Source organism: Struthio camelus, chromosome 17 (genome assembly GCF_040807025.1).
Source record: "Struthio camelus isolate bStrCam1 chromosome 17, bStrCam1.hap1, whole genome shotgun sequence".
NCBI lineage: Eukaryota > Metazoa > Chordata > Aves > Struthioniformes > Struthionidae > Struthio > Struthio camelus.
Window position 1 is genome coordinate 10,686,051 of NC_090958.1, and position 15,004 is coordinate 10,701,054.

Genomic DNA, 15,004 nt, shown 5'->3' on the forward strand with positions numbered 1-15,004 from the left:
CATGGCCGTTTTCTTTCTGGGATGATACATTTAGACATAATTGACATTGCTCAGTGAGGACCTCATTCACTTGAAATTAGAGTAACTGTCTTTCCCCAGAAGAATCACAGTGAATGAATAGACGCATGCTTATGAACATGAAGATTGCATAGTAAAATTAATTCTCACTTCCTTTATGGCTTTTCTTAAGACCCAAATGAAAGTGTTACAGCTTGTACAAATGAAATACTTGGTCTGTAGCACTTGGAAGTCTAAAAACGGCCATAGTGGTGCAGACCAATGGCTCACATACTCAGTATCTTGTCCTCTATTATATCAAAAGCAGGTCCCAGGGAAGAGCATAGAAACAAAACAATTTCATATGATGGTTCCTTCCACAGACAAGCACAAGTACTCTCCCAGCCCTCATACTCAAAGACATCCTGAATTGCGTGTGGTTTCTGTGTATTTAGCAACTATCAATAGATGTCTGTGAATCTGGATAACTTCCTCTTGAATCCTTTTAAAATTCTAGGCTGTGCAATGTTCTCTGGTGAACAGATCTGTATCCTAGCTGTATGTTGTACAAAAACCTGCAATTTTTTAGTAATTTTTTAAACTTGCCAATTGTTAGCTTATTTGATGTGCAGTAGTCCACACCGATGGCCTCATTGTTTTGTAAACCTTTTTCATATGCCTCACAGTCATCTCTTTCTAGTCTGAAGAATCCCAGCCTAATTTTTGTCTTACAGAAGCTGTTCCATACCTTGATTACTGCTGCTGCTCTTCTCTGAACCTTGTCAAATAGGGGAGAGTCAAAACTGCACACAGTATTGAAGATGCAGGTGCATTTACAGGTTTATGCAGCAGTTTAATAGTGTTGACTGTTCTCTATTCAGTAATACCTAACATTCACTTTACTGTTTTGATTGCTGCTATGCCCTGATCTGATGATTTAGTGGACCTAGCTGCTGTAACACCAGTATCTCGCTCCCAACAGATAATGATTCAAATTAGGATTTTTTTTTTTTGCCACGTACATTACTTTACACTCATCCATGCAGAACGTCATCAACTTATTGATGGTTATTTTTCCAAGTCAAAGCAAGAATGTCTTGCTGTACTGAAAGTCTGCTGTACTGAAAAACTGATAGTAAGGAGAAATAATTCCAGCCTCTGCATCCCTGCATTATGCACATGTGGATGGAAACAGTAAATTTTGCTCATTAACTGATATAATGTGGTAAAAAGTGAAAGAGCTTAATGGTAAAATAAAATTAAGTAAACTGGGTTAGGAAGTCTAGGATTGAAATATTTTTTGGAGATTTATTGTTTGCTTTCTCCATTCCTGTGAATGAAAGTAAAAGCCTCTACAATATTTAAAGTTTCTGAGCAAATTCTTTTGTAAATATTCACTCTTTTTATTTACGACTCTAAATCTTTACTGCAGATAAAGGACAGAAACTGTTCTTGGGTTGAACATCTGGAAATAGTATCTTTTAAACAATTTTGCCTTGAGCTAGAGAATGTCTGTCTATTCTAGCCACAGTATCTGCTGTTTCTTCCCACTGCTCACCCTGGTCTCTCTCTCAGATACTAGCACTTCTATGGTAGAAATAGTAAATCAGAGACACTTCAGAGTCTGACATCTTAGTCTGTCTGGTCTTCCATCAACTTCAGTTTATGTTAGTATATAACAATCGTCATGTCTAAATCTGACGGGACATGTCTTAAAACTCTGAATGGCTTGCAGGGGAGTTGTCACTTGTTTAGTAAAAGCCAGTGTGCTCTAGAGAGAGCGTAGGTAATTGCCTGTGAGACAGGTGGAATTCAAAGGGAGCAGAACCGTAGGTATAGAAGTCCCAGGAAGCCTAACATAAATTCTAGATAACTTCAGTTCATACATTGTATTCTATCATTTATTTTGGAAGGTAGAGATAGTTATAAGCAGCAGGGTTTAATCTTCCTTGTTTTATGAAATTTGCCCATCTACAATGTTAATATAAAGTATCTTTTTCTTTCCTCTACAATCAAGAGGTAATTAAATTTGGGAAAAAAGTACCTTTAATCTGTCACATTTAGAATCTATGATCTAAATGTATTAGACTACAAAGGGAGATTTACTGCGAAATATTTCAGGATGTCTTTCATCCTTTGGTTTCACTTTCTGCTTCCTTTTTCTGGACAGCTTTTCCAGTCCTCAACTGTCCATAAATGACAAAGAAATAAAATGTTCCTTCTTTCTAGGAAAGATAAAACTTGTGTCTGTAATCCCTAGTCTGAAATGCCCTCATTTTAGGGTCTGAAAAAGGGAAGCTTTAAAATCGGTCTCTTGGATGCAAGGGTTCTTCAAGGATGACTTTGTCTGGAGCCAAATGGGCCATGCAGTGTGCCAGCTTGCGAAGATGGGAGTAGGACAGAAGAGGGAGGGAAGTGGAGTAACCAACAGAATCACAGCTGAGCAAGAACAAAGCATAAAACACCGCGGGCTGCTCTCAGGAGAGTAAACACTGTTATCGTTTGGTCATTGGTTTTGTGTGTATACCCATCAGTCATAATGATTTTGATTCCCCTATAGGAAGGAATCCCTGTTAAATTTTGGAAAATGAGGCAGTGATTTCAAAATGTAGCTGTAATCTTCTCTAATGCAAATTTGTCCCACAAACCTTTGAAAAGAGATTTCAGAGAAACTTTTTTTCTATACATTGCTTTGTGCAGGATACTTGATCAGCTATTCTTGAGAAAATTCCTCTGAAAGTTACTTTGTGGATAAGTCTGGCTTGTCTAAGGGAAAGAAAACAGTGAAATGTTTGTTTTATTAAATGGAAAAACTGAAGTTCCTCTTGGCTCTTGTGTACCATTGTTGGCCTCAAGGTGGTACTGAAAGTTCTCCTTGGATCAGATTCAAGGACTAAGGAAAAAGTGCTGCCCAGGGTGGAGCTCTAAAGTACAGTGCCACCTTTCTGCATGAGTGTGTGTTATAAACAATTTATTAGTGTTCACTAGGGAAAAAAGATGTTGTGAGCTTTTATTTCAGATTGAACTCCTATTCTCTTCAGATATTGTGTTTTGGCTGACAGAATTGGGGAAGCAAGACGACAATCAAATGCATTCAGTCTAGGCAAAGATGTGTTTTGCTCAATATTACGCAACTTCATGAAGATCCTCAGTCTGACAGCAGATAATAAAGGTTTCTTGGTCACTGCTGTTGTGCAAGAAAGTAATTTATATTTCCTCTGCCCCTTCAAGGAGGTGCTACCACTCCTCAAAGGCAGTAATATCTGCTGGATAGCTGCTCTGGCACTTATTACTTTAACCTGTTACCTCTTACTCAGTGTCACATGTATGTGGGTTATATATCAAGATCCAAATAAAAAGAGATGAAGATAAAGAAGTTGTCTAGGAATTTGGTACCGTGAACAAGCGTTTAACTGAATCTCTGCTGCATGCTATTCCCAATAAGCTGGAGGCTCAGAAGACATCCTTAAATCGCAGTTGAATTCAAGTTCTTTGTAGAGAGCTTCCATATGGGAATTCACTGACAAGCCTAATCATAGCCTCATGAACTGAAGTAAGATGAACTGTATGCAAGTGTACATGAGCCAAATCACAACATAACTCCTTCCATTGCTGGATATTTGTCTATTTTATCTTTATTAAGAGGTCTGGGTTTTTTTGTACTCCATAGTTAAACAACGTTCCCCTCTGAAGTCGAACAACTTTACAACTCTTTAAGAACTGTAGACAATTTCTCTGAGTAATCCTTGAGGTCAACTGGATTACCTATTTTAGATAAGTGCTGAGGTATTCTGAGCCTTTTGTTTTCTTTTTATAATGAGTTTTAATTGAGGTGACTTCTTTCTGGCCCTTGCACAAAGGTGATGTTCCGTTACCAAAAGAGGTGCTGTCTTTTTAATGGAGTAAAGCAATCACTTGAGTCACCTCTTCTCGCTGATACAGCTTGTCTTTTTTCAGTCCCTGTGGTGCTGGTGTCTCTTTCCACTGTTTAGCTCAGTGGAATTTACTTTCATTTAATCATTCATTTGTGGCAAGCCAGTGGAAAATCGGAGACACCTGCCATTGAATTGGAACGAGTTCATAGGAACTGTGAATTCTTCAGCTCGTGGTATGTTTTCATTTGCTGAAAGAAGTCACTGAGGGGCTTCTGAAATAAGTATGCCACTAATAATTATCTCCTGTTTGAGCTAAAAGTCTAGCTGGCTCACTAGCCTATAAGGTATGGGCATCTGAAATGGAATTTTCTTTAAATGCTGTTGTAATGGCCTTAGTAATTCAAGACTCAAATAACAGGACTGTAGAATACACTTGTTTGGATTCTTGTGCTGTTTTATGGCAACCATTTGCTTTTAGCAATTTGCCTGTAGGTTTGAAGCCGTAGCTTTGCTGTAGTTGTAGTGATTGTTGCTTTCCTAAATATTTGTGTAATATGCATGGGCACTGCAGAACTGGAGTGAACAATGAGTTCTGGCTCCAAATAAGTCTGTTTTGAAACCGATAGAGGCTAGAATAAACAGAGGTGGAGAGGGGGGCACAGCTCCCTTTTGTGCCTTGGGAAAAATCTCCCTTTAGGTGGAGTGAGGCTGTTACAATAAAGCATTTCAGGAAAGTGAGGAATAAACAGGACTTTCTTTACTTTTAAAGAAGCAAACAAAGACCTTGCTCTAGTCATATCCTTAAGAGACCTGGTTTATATTTTTGAACTGCTGCCTAGATAAGTTTATCAACACTGAGAATTTTTTATTATTAGGAGCTAGTGATTTATGATGTTTTCCTGCTTTGTGGACACTTTTTATTCTTCTGCTTCAAAGGATGATATTGAGAAATCACTGATCTTTTTAAGAAACTGTTGTTCTGTACCTACCATTGCGTTTGTTATCAGAAATAGGTAGGGTAGCTTGCAGAAAGCTCTGATAGTAAATATTCTTCCTTTAACAGGTGTATTATTGTTGATCTCTCTTCAGGGATGTGTATGGGTTATGCCTGCAAGACAGGTTTTGTGAACAGCAGCATGCACTGGGGCTGAGTATGCTCTGAGGTCTATCTGCCTCATGCTTGGCCTACAGCAAGAAGGGGGAGAGCAGTTACAACCCTCCCTCAGTTCCTTTTCACCACCCATGGTTATAAATACTCTGGTCATTATCTTCTTAGAGAGCTTAGGACAGACCTTTTGATCCCTTTTGGTGAACAATGCACAATTCCATTTTTTAGGTTTAGATTTTGTTTTTTGCAGATAGTGAATTCCTAACGAAAATATATGGTAAATAGATGACCTGCTTGGGCCCCTGCTCCATCCCTCTCCCTACATAAGCCCACCCCTTCCAAAATTCCAGTACAAGGTGGCAGTCATCTGAAAAATAAGCATTATGTTTTTACCAGAGGCTGTCACATTTGCCTCAGAAAAGTCTGTCACAAACTGGAAGTGAATTTGTTATTTATGTGGAAGTTGTGGGATTTTTTTTCTGTTTTTTGTTTTGTTTTCTTTTTAAGAAGACTTCTCTTCACGTGATTTTCAAGTTTCAGTATCTGTTACAGCCTGTATGTCCCATATGAATATCCGTCCACCCTGTTGGAGAGGTAGCAAGTGATCTGAGCAATGGGCAACGCACTCGACAATACAGCAGTGCTTTTATTCGAGTATGGCAGGCGTTCAACCTGCATCAGAATATCTCAGGAAGACTCTTCTGGAAAGTTATTTGTGCATATTCATTGCAATGTTGCCTCTTCTCATCAGCTAAGTATACAGATTAGTGTTCCCCAATCCAATGAATGGGCGTTGCTGTCAGCATGTCTAAATAGCCCTCTCACCAACCCTCAGTGCATCGGTATTTTCTTCTACAGCTTCCAGCTCAGCTCTGACATGTATCCTACTGCAACACATCAATCAACGTGTACGTGTTGCAGCTTCATCTTTTCCAGCTCCACCCCTAAAGACTAGCTGACTTGCCTTGTAAATAACAGGTTACCTCTGCAGTTTTCCCCATTGGTTTTCCAGTGGTCTGATTCAAAGAAATGCAAAAGAGCAGTTTCCCACTTCTCTAGCTTATCATCATCTGTGGGGGGTAGAGCACATCTTGGGAGCTTTTGTTTGCATGATCTCAAATTTGGATCACTGTTCTGCAGTTTTGTGATGCAAACTTACTCTCCAGGCTATTCAGGGAGTCATGTAAATCTTAGAACACTTTAAAAAGTTGATAATTTAAAGGAAACAGGATCGCAACCTTAACAGCTGCAGAACTTGTGCTGAAATATAATCCTGCAACTTGATACTTCAGGTGAGAACTCTGGTGTTTCATGGTGTGCAATTGGTATGTGACATATTCCACTGCCCTAGAACACAATGCCTGCTAAACTGATCTGGAGATTATTTGGTGCATTTATACTGTCCCATGTTTGATTACATCAATTAAATGTTTATTGCTCACTAGGTCAAGTCAATATCCAGGTTTAATCTTATGTAGAAGTGAGGATTCAAACAACTATCTAGTAGGGATCAGTCCAGCACTTAATACTGATATTAATATCCTGCTTAGGAAGTTTAAGACTTTAAAGGCAGCATCCATCATTTTCTGGCTTCACTTTCTCACTCACCAAAATCTTCCGGGCAGAAAACATTTTCTACTTTATAGAATACAGTCCAGTGGGTGGTTCTTTATTTATACTTTTTGTCAGTGAAATCCTTTACCCTTCAGAGCTAATGGCACTCTGCAAGCTTATGCTTTCAGAACAGCACCATTTCTGGATTGTGTAAAACTTGCTTATGTTTTGAAAAATCAAGCATGGACATTTGAAGGTATGTATGCACATATCATAAAGCACTGCTGGAATCTCCCAGACATGTCTGTTCCGAGGGCTTTTATTTCCTGTGATAGAGGAAATATTGTCTCCCTATAGCAGTCTAAGGAAGAAAAAACCCAAAACCATCAGTTTTCCTCTCTGCCTGACTACTCTGTCTTCCTGTGAGGTTTTGCTACCTACATGTTATCTGTCTCTAATACTAAGCTAAACTGCTTCATATTCTTCCTTTTAGAGGTCTGAATCTCCTTCAAGATAAATGTTTGGGTTTTTTTATCCTGTTATTTTTCTATAGTTTGTTCAGACCCGCAAAACCAGCGTTAGTTCATGCATGGGTGTAGGATATATGGTTACCTGCTTTGCAAATCCAGTGTATGCTGTTTCATGAACATGAAGAAGGGGAAGAGTATTGTTGTTTCAGCTGGTTCCGCTTGCAATGCAGCCATGTAAATGGATTAGCTGATATCAGTGTTAAGGACAGAGCAGACAGAACAATAACTTAATGGACATATTCTCTGTAAGAGACCTTTCCCTTGCTAAAGCTACTGAATTCTGACTCAGTCTTCCTGGCTGCTATTGTAGAATATCCCTTCAGCAAACTCAGTGAGCATAGCCCGCTCGGTTGAAGGGAAGCTTTCCAACTGCCGTACACAAAGCTGAGAAGGGAACCTGAAAAGGACTGAAAATGACAGGGGTGAAGGATGAAAATAGAAAATAAAGAATTAACAGGAAAAGAGAGACTCAGTAACAATAGAGGGTGAGTAGTAAATCCGGTTTGCCTTTCTAGCTCAGGAAGGTGTCTTGGAATCTGCATTTCAGGGCACCCACTGGGTGGTCAGCAGAGCTCTTTTGAGTGTGTGAAATGAAATGGAAAACAATAGCTCAGCAGCAATTGCCTTTTTTTCCTCTGATGAGGTGTTCCTTGAATTGCCAGCACGAAGCCTGCTTGATTTAGCAGTGAATACAGCCAGGCATTTCCTGAAACAACAGCGCTACATGGCACTATTAGAAATGCTAAGTGAAAGGTTCTGCTGTGAATAATGAAGGAAAAGGAATGGGATATGGGATTGTGTCCCACTGAACTGTCTCTGCAACAAAAGGGAGAATAAAATGTAACACAGCTGCACAGAGGCCATCTACGCAGCCTGAAAATCCTCATCTCTCCTGTACACAAACCAATGGCAGGAGCCAAGACCTGTCTGGAAGCAATGTTTCATTTTTGAATGGTTTAGAAACTGAGGCCAGCACTGTTCATCACTTGTCTCTTGTCTCATATTATCTGCTAAACTCTTAACTCTGTGCTTCTTCATGCAGGCTTTTGGCCAGTAAATGCAGATATTGTTCATATTCTTGGCCAATGCCCCATTCTGACTAACCTCCTTGTATGTATGTATGCGCTTACTCATCTGTTTCACTATCTCCAAATAACCAATAAGTGTTTCCTTTTTAAAAAGGGTATCTTGTCTGAACCTTTCAAAGACCACAGCACTGTACATGGCACTAAGGGTACTGCGTTTACTTGGCAGAAACTACCTGTGCATCGCTATGCCTTCTCCTCCTCCCTGATTACAGCCCATAGGAAAAAAATGTGATGATCCCTCATTTTTTTTATTGGTCAGCACATTTTGGGTTTTTTTTTTTTCCACTTAGTCTCAAACTCTTTTGATTTCTTCCTTGCCTCACCTTTCCCTTCAGGAGGGTAGATGTTAGAGAGAGTGCCCCTGTTTCAACTGGACTGGGAGACTCTAGGACATTGCTGTGATGTGTTAATTAGTTATTAGGTGAGCTATATCAAGGGAGCCGGATACAATTTATATTTAGTAATTCATGCTTGTTTTTATCCATTGTCCACTTTTGTATGTTGCTGAGATCAATCTTAGAACCCTGTAGTTGTCCAAATTACTTGCCATCTTATGTATACAGGTATTGTTTGCTAATTTCTCATTTTTTTAAAAGAGAAATTTTACCTTCACTTTGGGAGTTTTGATCTTTCTGATGCCAATAATATTTTTAGTCCTAAATTTTAAGTTAACTGAGCTCTTTAATTTTTGTTTCTGCCTTGGATGTGCACATCTTTAGACTCTCATTTCTGTTAACAATTTGTCAGTGTACAATCTCTCTATTCCCACTGACATCTCAGGCAAAGGATTCACTCAGTTTTCTGCCTACAGTTAGGTAGTGTCTTACCCCACCTTTGCTCATTATAAAGCGCTTTCAGTGTGTCTTTCCTTTTTCTCTCTTTATTTGCGTGAGTTAAGACCCTTCTGTTTGATCTAACCTCACTTGCAAGGTCAAGGAGTGCTGCTCGGCAACAGCTTAAATCTTACTGTGTCCTGCCTGCTAATAGCGCTGTATGAAGTGGTGAGACAGTGGCTAGACAAGAAAAAAACATTGCTTATTTTTTTGCTGGGTTGATTCTCAGCCAGTTCAGTCCCTTTAACCAGTCTACTCCTCCCCATGTGTGCCAGTGCAAGGGAGGGGATTGGATGACACAACTGATGCTTGGCGGAGAGGACCTCACTGCAGCTCCCACTTGGACTTGCTGAAGGTGTTGTGGAGTTGCATGCTCTGTCAGTTTGATGTCTGGTTCTCACCTTCCCACTCCATGACTGATCTCTGAAATACAGCTTTTCAAGCTTTTCTGTACCATTAGCTTTCATCCTCTGTAGATTCTTTGCTCACTGTTACGTCTTTTCTGAGGCGGTTGTGCCTCAGTTCTCTGTGGAGCCCTCTCTGTAGCTTATTTCACCCTTGTGATTCTAGTTGTTTGCAAGGTTGTTGAGGTGCCAGGTCTGCACATGTCTGATGTTCCCATCTCATCCTTTCCTTAGAGGAGGGACATAACGCAACATCAGAGAGTCCCTCCCGATCAGGGCAGGTCTAAGACATTTTAGTTCAGGGTAAGAATTACGGTTTGCCTTTCCCCTCGTAATACAAAGTCCTGTGTGGCAACAGATACTAAAACTGAAGTTCTCAATTCCATGTTGTGGTATTACTTATACTTCAGTAACTGTATTGAGGGGGAAAAAACTTTGCCATTTTACCTCCCCTTCCCATCCTGCCTTGGCTATGGACTTCTCTGTGCACCAGTGGAGCTCAAAACTAATGTTTCAAACTACCAAAGGGCCATTTCTGCAAGGCTGTGAGTACATTTTGCAAACAGTAATCAAGTAAAATCAATAGTCTTATGGGGAAGGTAAGGAGACAAAGGATTTATTCTTCCCAATACTTATATCCACCAGCCTTTGGGACAGATGGCAGTAACTATTTCTGAGCATGAAACGAGCCCGTACAGCCATCCAGGTATGAAGTGAAGATTACTGTACTGAACTCAAAGTGCAGCTTATACAGAATGTAATCAGCACTGGAGGAATCTGGGCAGAATGCCATGGATAATAGCTTTCCTTTTAGGGGGGACACTACAAGGATGTTATGGATGTCTTGAATAGTTGTGGTCATTAATAATCCCAAGTAGACAAGATATCTCTCTTCCATCTTATCTGAGCAACAGCATTTTACCTCTATGCTCTTGATATGATATTGGCTTACAGGAAAATATGATAGCTGTTATTGCAGAGCAACTGTTTTAACGATGCCTTTGTTCTTTAGTTTCCTGCTCTACCACCTGGTGGAACTAACTCTTTCTCTAAGATGATGCTCAATCCATGTTTTTACAGTAGACAAAGATTGTTTTTATGGGGAAACTATTTCCACGTATCTAAAAACCTAGTCTTAATGTGTCTTGTACTTTTCTGAACCGTAGAAGTTCCTCTTCCACAGCACGTGCTATATATAACAGCCATAGGAATTAAGATTTTCCTAACATTGGCCTTTAATGGGGCAAGTAGACCTTCTCAGCTGCATAAAATAATACAATCTGGAGAAAATGGGAGACATGAAAAATAATTTGGGGGCCCAAGATCAAAAAGGAATTCAGGGATGCTAAATTTTAAAAACTTCAGTTTTGTATGTCAACATTCCCCCCCGCCCCCGTGAAGGTGTCACTATAACAAAAAATAAAGTAGATGTAAACAATTTCAGAAATAAGCACAGTGACATATATTTTGTTGCTTGGATCTTGGCAGTCATCTCCAATGAAATAATAGCAGGAAATTATAGAGAAAAAAATGGTGAAATCTTTCCGCAGTCATTGAGTATCCATGTGAGTCTTCTGTGCTGAGATAACACTTGGATTTATTTGTATTACAGCATGAAAGATTGCTGTTATAAATGGAAACTGTTAAAAGTTTTGTAGCTCAGGCTAAAGGTTATCCAGGCTGCTGCAACAGATATCCTAATTCTAACAAAAGATACACAGTAAGGACAGAACATTATAACTGGAAGAGTAATCTAAAAATATACATTGAGCAAGAATTTTGCCGTGCTAGGCACTTGCTAGAGCTGATAAGAATTGTGATTGCTGTTTTTTCTCCATTCTTTCCCGTCATATGTGAAGCTATATTGAAACAGAATCATGCCATTTTGAGATTTTATATATTCTCTTGTCAAGGAGTGCCTATTTTTCTTTCTCGATTGAACTGTTCAGTGCCCAAGCCTAAATTCACTTAAGATTTAACCTTCCTTGGAAGTGTTCTGATTATAAATTGTTATTAGTGTTGATGAGTTATGTATGGGTGTAACAGAGGTGAGGGTGACTTAGAAAGTGGGGATTGAGCCGACAGGTACCTACATACAGTTTGATTAAATGCCATTGTAGCTGAAATGAGACTTACACCTCAGTCAGTTACTCAGACCTCAGTCAGCTAACTTGGCTTGTTAAAACTTTAGGAACATACACAGCTAAAATCTAGATTATGGCATTTAATGTTATAAACCATTTTGGCTACCAGACTAAAAATGTCATTATAGGATCTATTTTTGTACATCTCCTAGCCGTCAGTGCATTTGTTTAGCCCATGAAAATCCTCTGTTCATCTATTAAAAAAAAAAAACTTACAGCCAGCACAGCTGGTGCTATAAGATGCTGAGACCTAGAATTTACACACATGTAACTTAGCACCTTGCAGGACTTTGTCTGCAATGAGTGATGCATAGCAGTGCTACAACTGGCACAAATTCACAGCTTGCTCGTTTGATCAGGGTCACTTTTGAGAGGATTATTTGTTTGCCTTTAAAAAACAGCTATTTTAAACATTTACTTTTATTCTTTACTGTAAATAAACAAGAGCTGGCTTCATCTTATCTGTTATGTTTGCATATTCCAGAGCACCTTCCTGTGTCACGCAAACTCTCAGCATACTGGTGCGCCTGGAGGAGCCACCAGAAGGGAACTCCTTTGACTGGAGCTGGAGTGTGGTGTGGAAGGGGTCCATCACCATTGCTACCAAAAAAAGTGACTAATGTGAATTACATCTCACTTGGGCTTTAGCACCTTCATGTGCTTGCTGTGAACAGGCTGCCAGCTGCTGTCAGTGCTTTAGATGCCTTTGCTTTTCCAACTGCTCTGAGAAGGCTCAGAACACAAGATGCAGCTTATTTTATTTTCTGTCTGGTTTTCTAGTTGCTCAAAGAGCTGTCATATTTTTCTGTATTGGGTGTTGGAGGTCTTCTCTTAGGTTACTTTCGTATGTTAACGTCATGAGATTACTGCGTCTTATTGACAGCTCTGCTAGTCACTGAGTGATGTGTGGTTCTTTTTTTCTCCTCTTGTAGACTGAAATCAGAACAGTTACATAGTGGTTGCAAGGTTCGCTCTTCTTTGGCTTTACAAATATCAATGCTGTATTTACATTTTTGTGGGCTATATGAGTCCCTTGCTCTCAAAACAAAAAGCTAAAGCCAGTGGTCCAGTAAATGCCTCAGTTAATTTTATTTAGGTTGCTTGACGTCCAAGCTCCTTGATATGTAGTGTATACACATTTTCCTAGAGAACTTTTAAACCAGCCTTTTACTGATGAATTTTTTTCCCATTTTGGTCACATTATAAATGGTAAAGTTCGTGTGATGTGACCCCCCATTATCTTGAGCTCTGTATTTACCTGCAACCATTGGGAGTGACTATAAGATGTATTCAGTTCAGGTATCTCTCAGAACATGGATGTACAGTACTACATTTATTTTACAGAGCTGTAAGGGACTGCATGAAATCTCTCTGTGTATGCGTGCGTAAGAGGGAGAGAGGATGTGAGTGTGTGGCTGTGCTTTGAAGTAATCAACACCATAACATGGATATTCAGTTGTGACGGTTTCTTTGCAGTTTCTATGGGACAGGCTTGGCACAGTTTCTAGGTCCCGACTGTCTTGGGGTGATCGGCAACCCAAACAGTAGGTGCCGGTTTCAGTGAGGCAAAAGCGATCCTTCAGGGCAATATGAGAGTGGCTGAGGTGCAGCTGGAATCAAGCGTGATGAGAAGATTGACATGAAGCCCTGGGTGGATGCCTTTGACAGGACATGTGCTTCCATGTTAAGTCCTACTACTTGCCACCTTTCCTTGCCAGAATTTTTGTCTGAAGCTACGTGGTGAGCTTTGGAAGGAGGGGCAGCTCAGTGTTGTAAACAAAATCCTAAAATGCCAGAGACAAAGGACACTGTTAAATTGATTCATGGCAGAATGTTTCGATCTGTGTTTAAGAAAAAGAAAAGGTGAAGCAAGGCTTGTGTATCCAAGCGACTGTAAAGCCTTCACTGTTGCCATGGGAGGTTTTATCAATGACGTAGTGGCCAAAATTGTCCTTTTCTTATAATTGAAGGTTGTGGTAGGAAGAAGAGGGGTTTTTCCAGAGAGACAGCCCCCTCCAGCAGAGAATCAGCAAGGAACAGGCTGGAGCTGAGTCACGCGCACACAAACACACACAAAGATCTGATCAAAATAGGTATAATAGAGCCTAGTTACTTCTAAAATATAAATATTAGGTCCCCTTGAGGTGCTGTTTTTTAAACAATTTGTCCTACCACAATCAATCTACAGGTAAAATGAATGCAGTTCTTGACCTAAAGACAGAGTTCACCTGCTGCCTCCTGATTCGTTTAATTTGGCAGAAATATTTGCTGTGTCTTACCCAGCAGACTTAAAGCAAATCCTCAAACACAAGGCTTGTACTTAATTACTTTTTTAGCATGCCAAACACAAGAAGGATGCATTGTGAGTATCATCTGACGCTGCATATTGCATGAATATATTGCCATATATACGTGAATATGGCACTAACATGTGCCATGTGGCTCCTAATAAGCAGGATACTCATTTAACATTACAGATATATGGATAGGTCTCTGAGGAAACTAGGTTTAAGAGAATATTTCCCTGCATTGGTAGTTTGAAAGGTAGGCAAGGAAAAATAACACATTGCATAATATTTGATCAGGGAATAGACTTATAAAGGAAAATCTGGAGTTACACTGTTTTCTCACTCCAAAAGTAAAATGTTTCACTAAGTCCCTAAGAGCAGATGCCCAACAAATGTATCTTTGTGCAGGAAAAGGAAATATTTCCTTAAACATCCTGCAGCAAACGTGACTGATTGAGTTTCCCTTTCCCTCTGCCTGGTGCATTTCCCTTCTTTGCACAGACAGGATCTAACTAGATTTGCAGGCTATGAACTGTAGGTTACTTTCAAATTCATAACTATGAAATGGTTCGTTTAGCAGGACAAAGGCCAAGCCAGCAGACACCCTTTTTCCAGCTCAGCATGTGCATAGCAATGGGAGGGTGGCAAGGAGCTTTTGTTAATCTCAACCGAGCTGGCAAGAATGCTGCAAAATGAAGTCTTTGAAGATGGTTTTTCTTCATTTTTAAAGCAACAGTTTGCCCAAAAAAACCCAAGAAAAGTTTGCAGAAAAATTCTGCAAAATATTGAAAGACCTCCCTGGCAGTCTTATAACTAAGGGAAATTTTTCCACTAGTAATTGGACTCTACAGTTTCCTTTACCAGCCATTTTTACACAGGTTCTGATCTGATACAACTGTGAAAACATTTTTTCTCCAGCTTGAATGCACTTTTTAAAAAAGCGGGGTGGCAGAAAGGATTAGGGGTATCAGGTCAGGTTGGGGCTGATCCAAGCTGCAGTGGGATTTTTTCCTTTTAGTTTCCTTTCAGTTTCAACTTGTAAGAATTGAAAGCTTTAAGAGCCTCATGCTTAGAGCTGTTCTCAAAATAGTTGGGGACTCACAGTCTGCTTCCTAATGTGCTCGCATCACAAGACCAACCACCACTCCTTGCTCTTTTGTCTGAGGCTCCAGTGGAGCGCTGC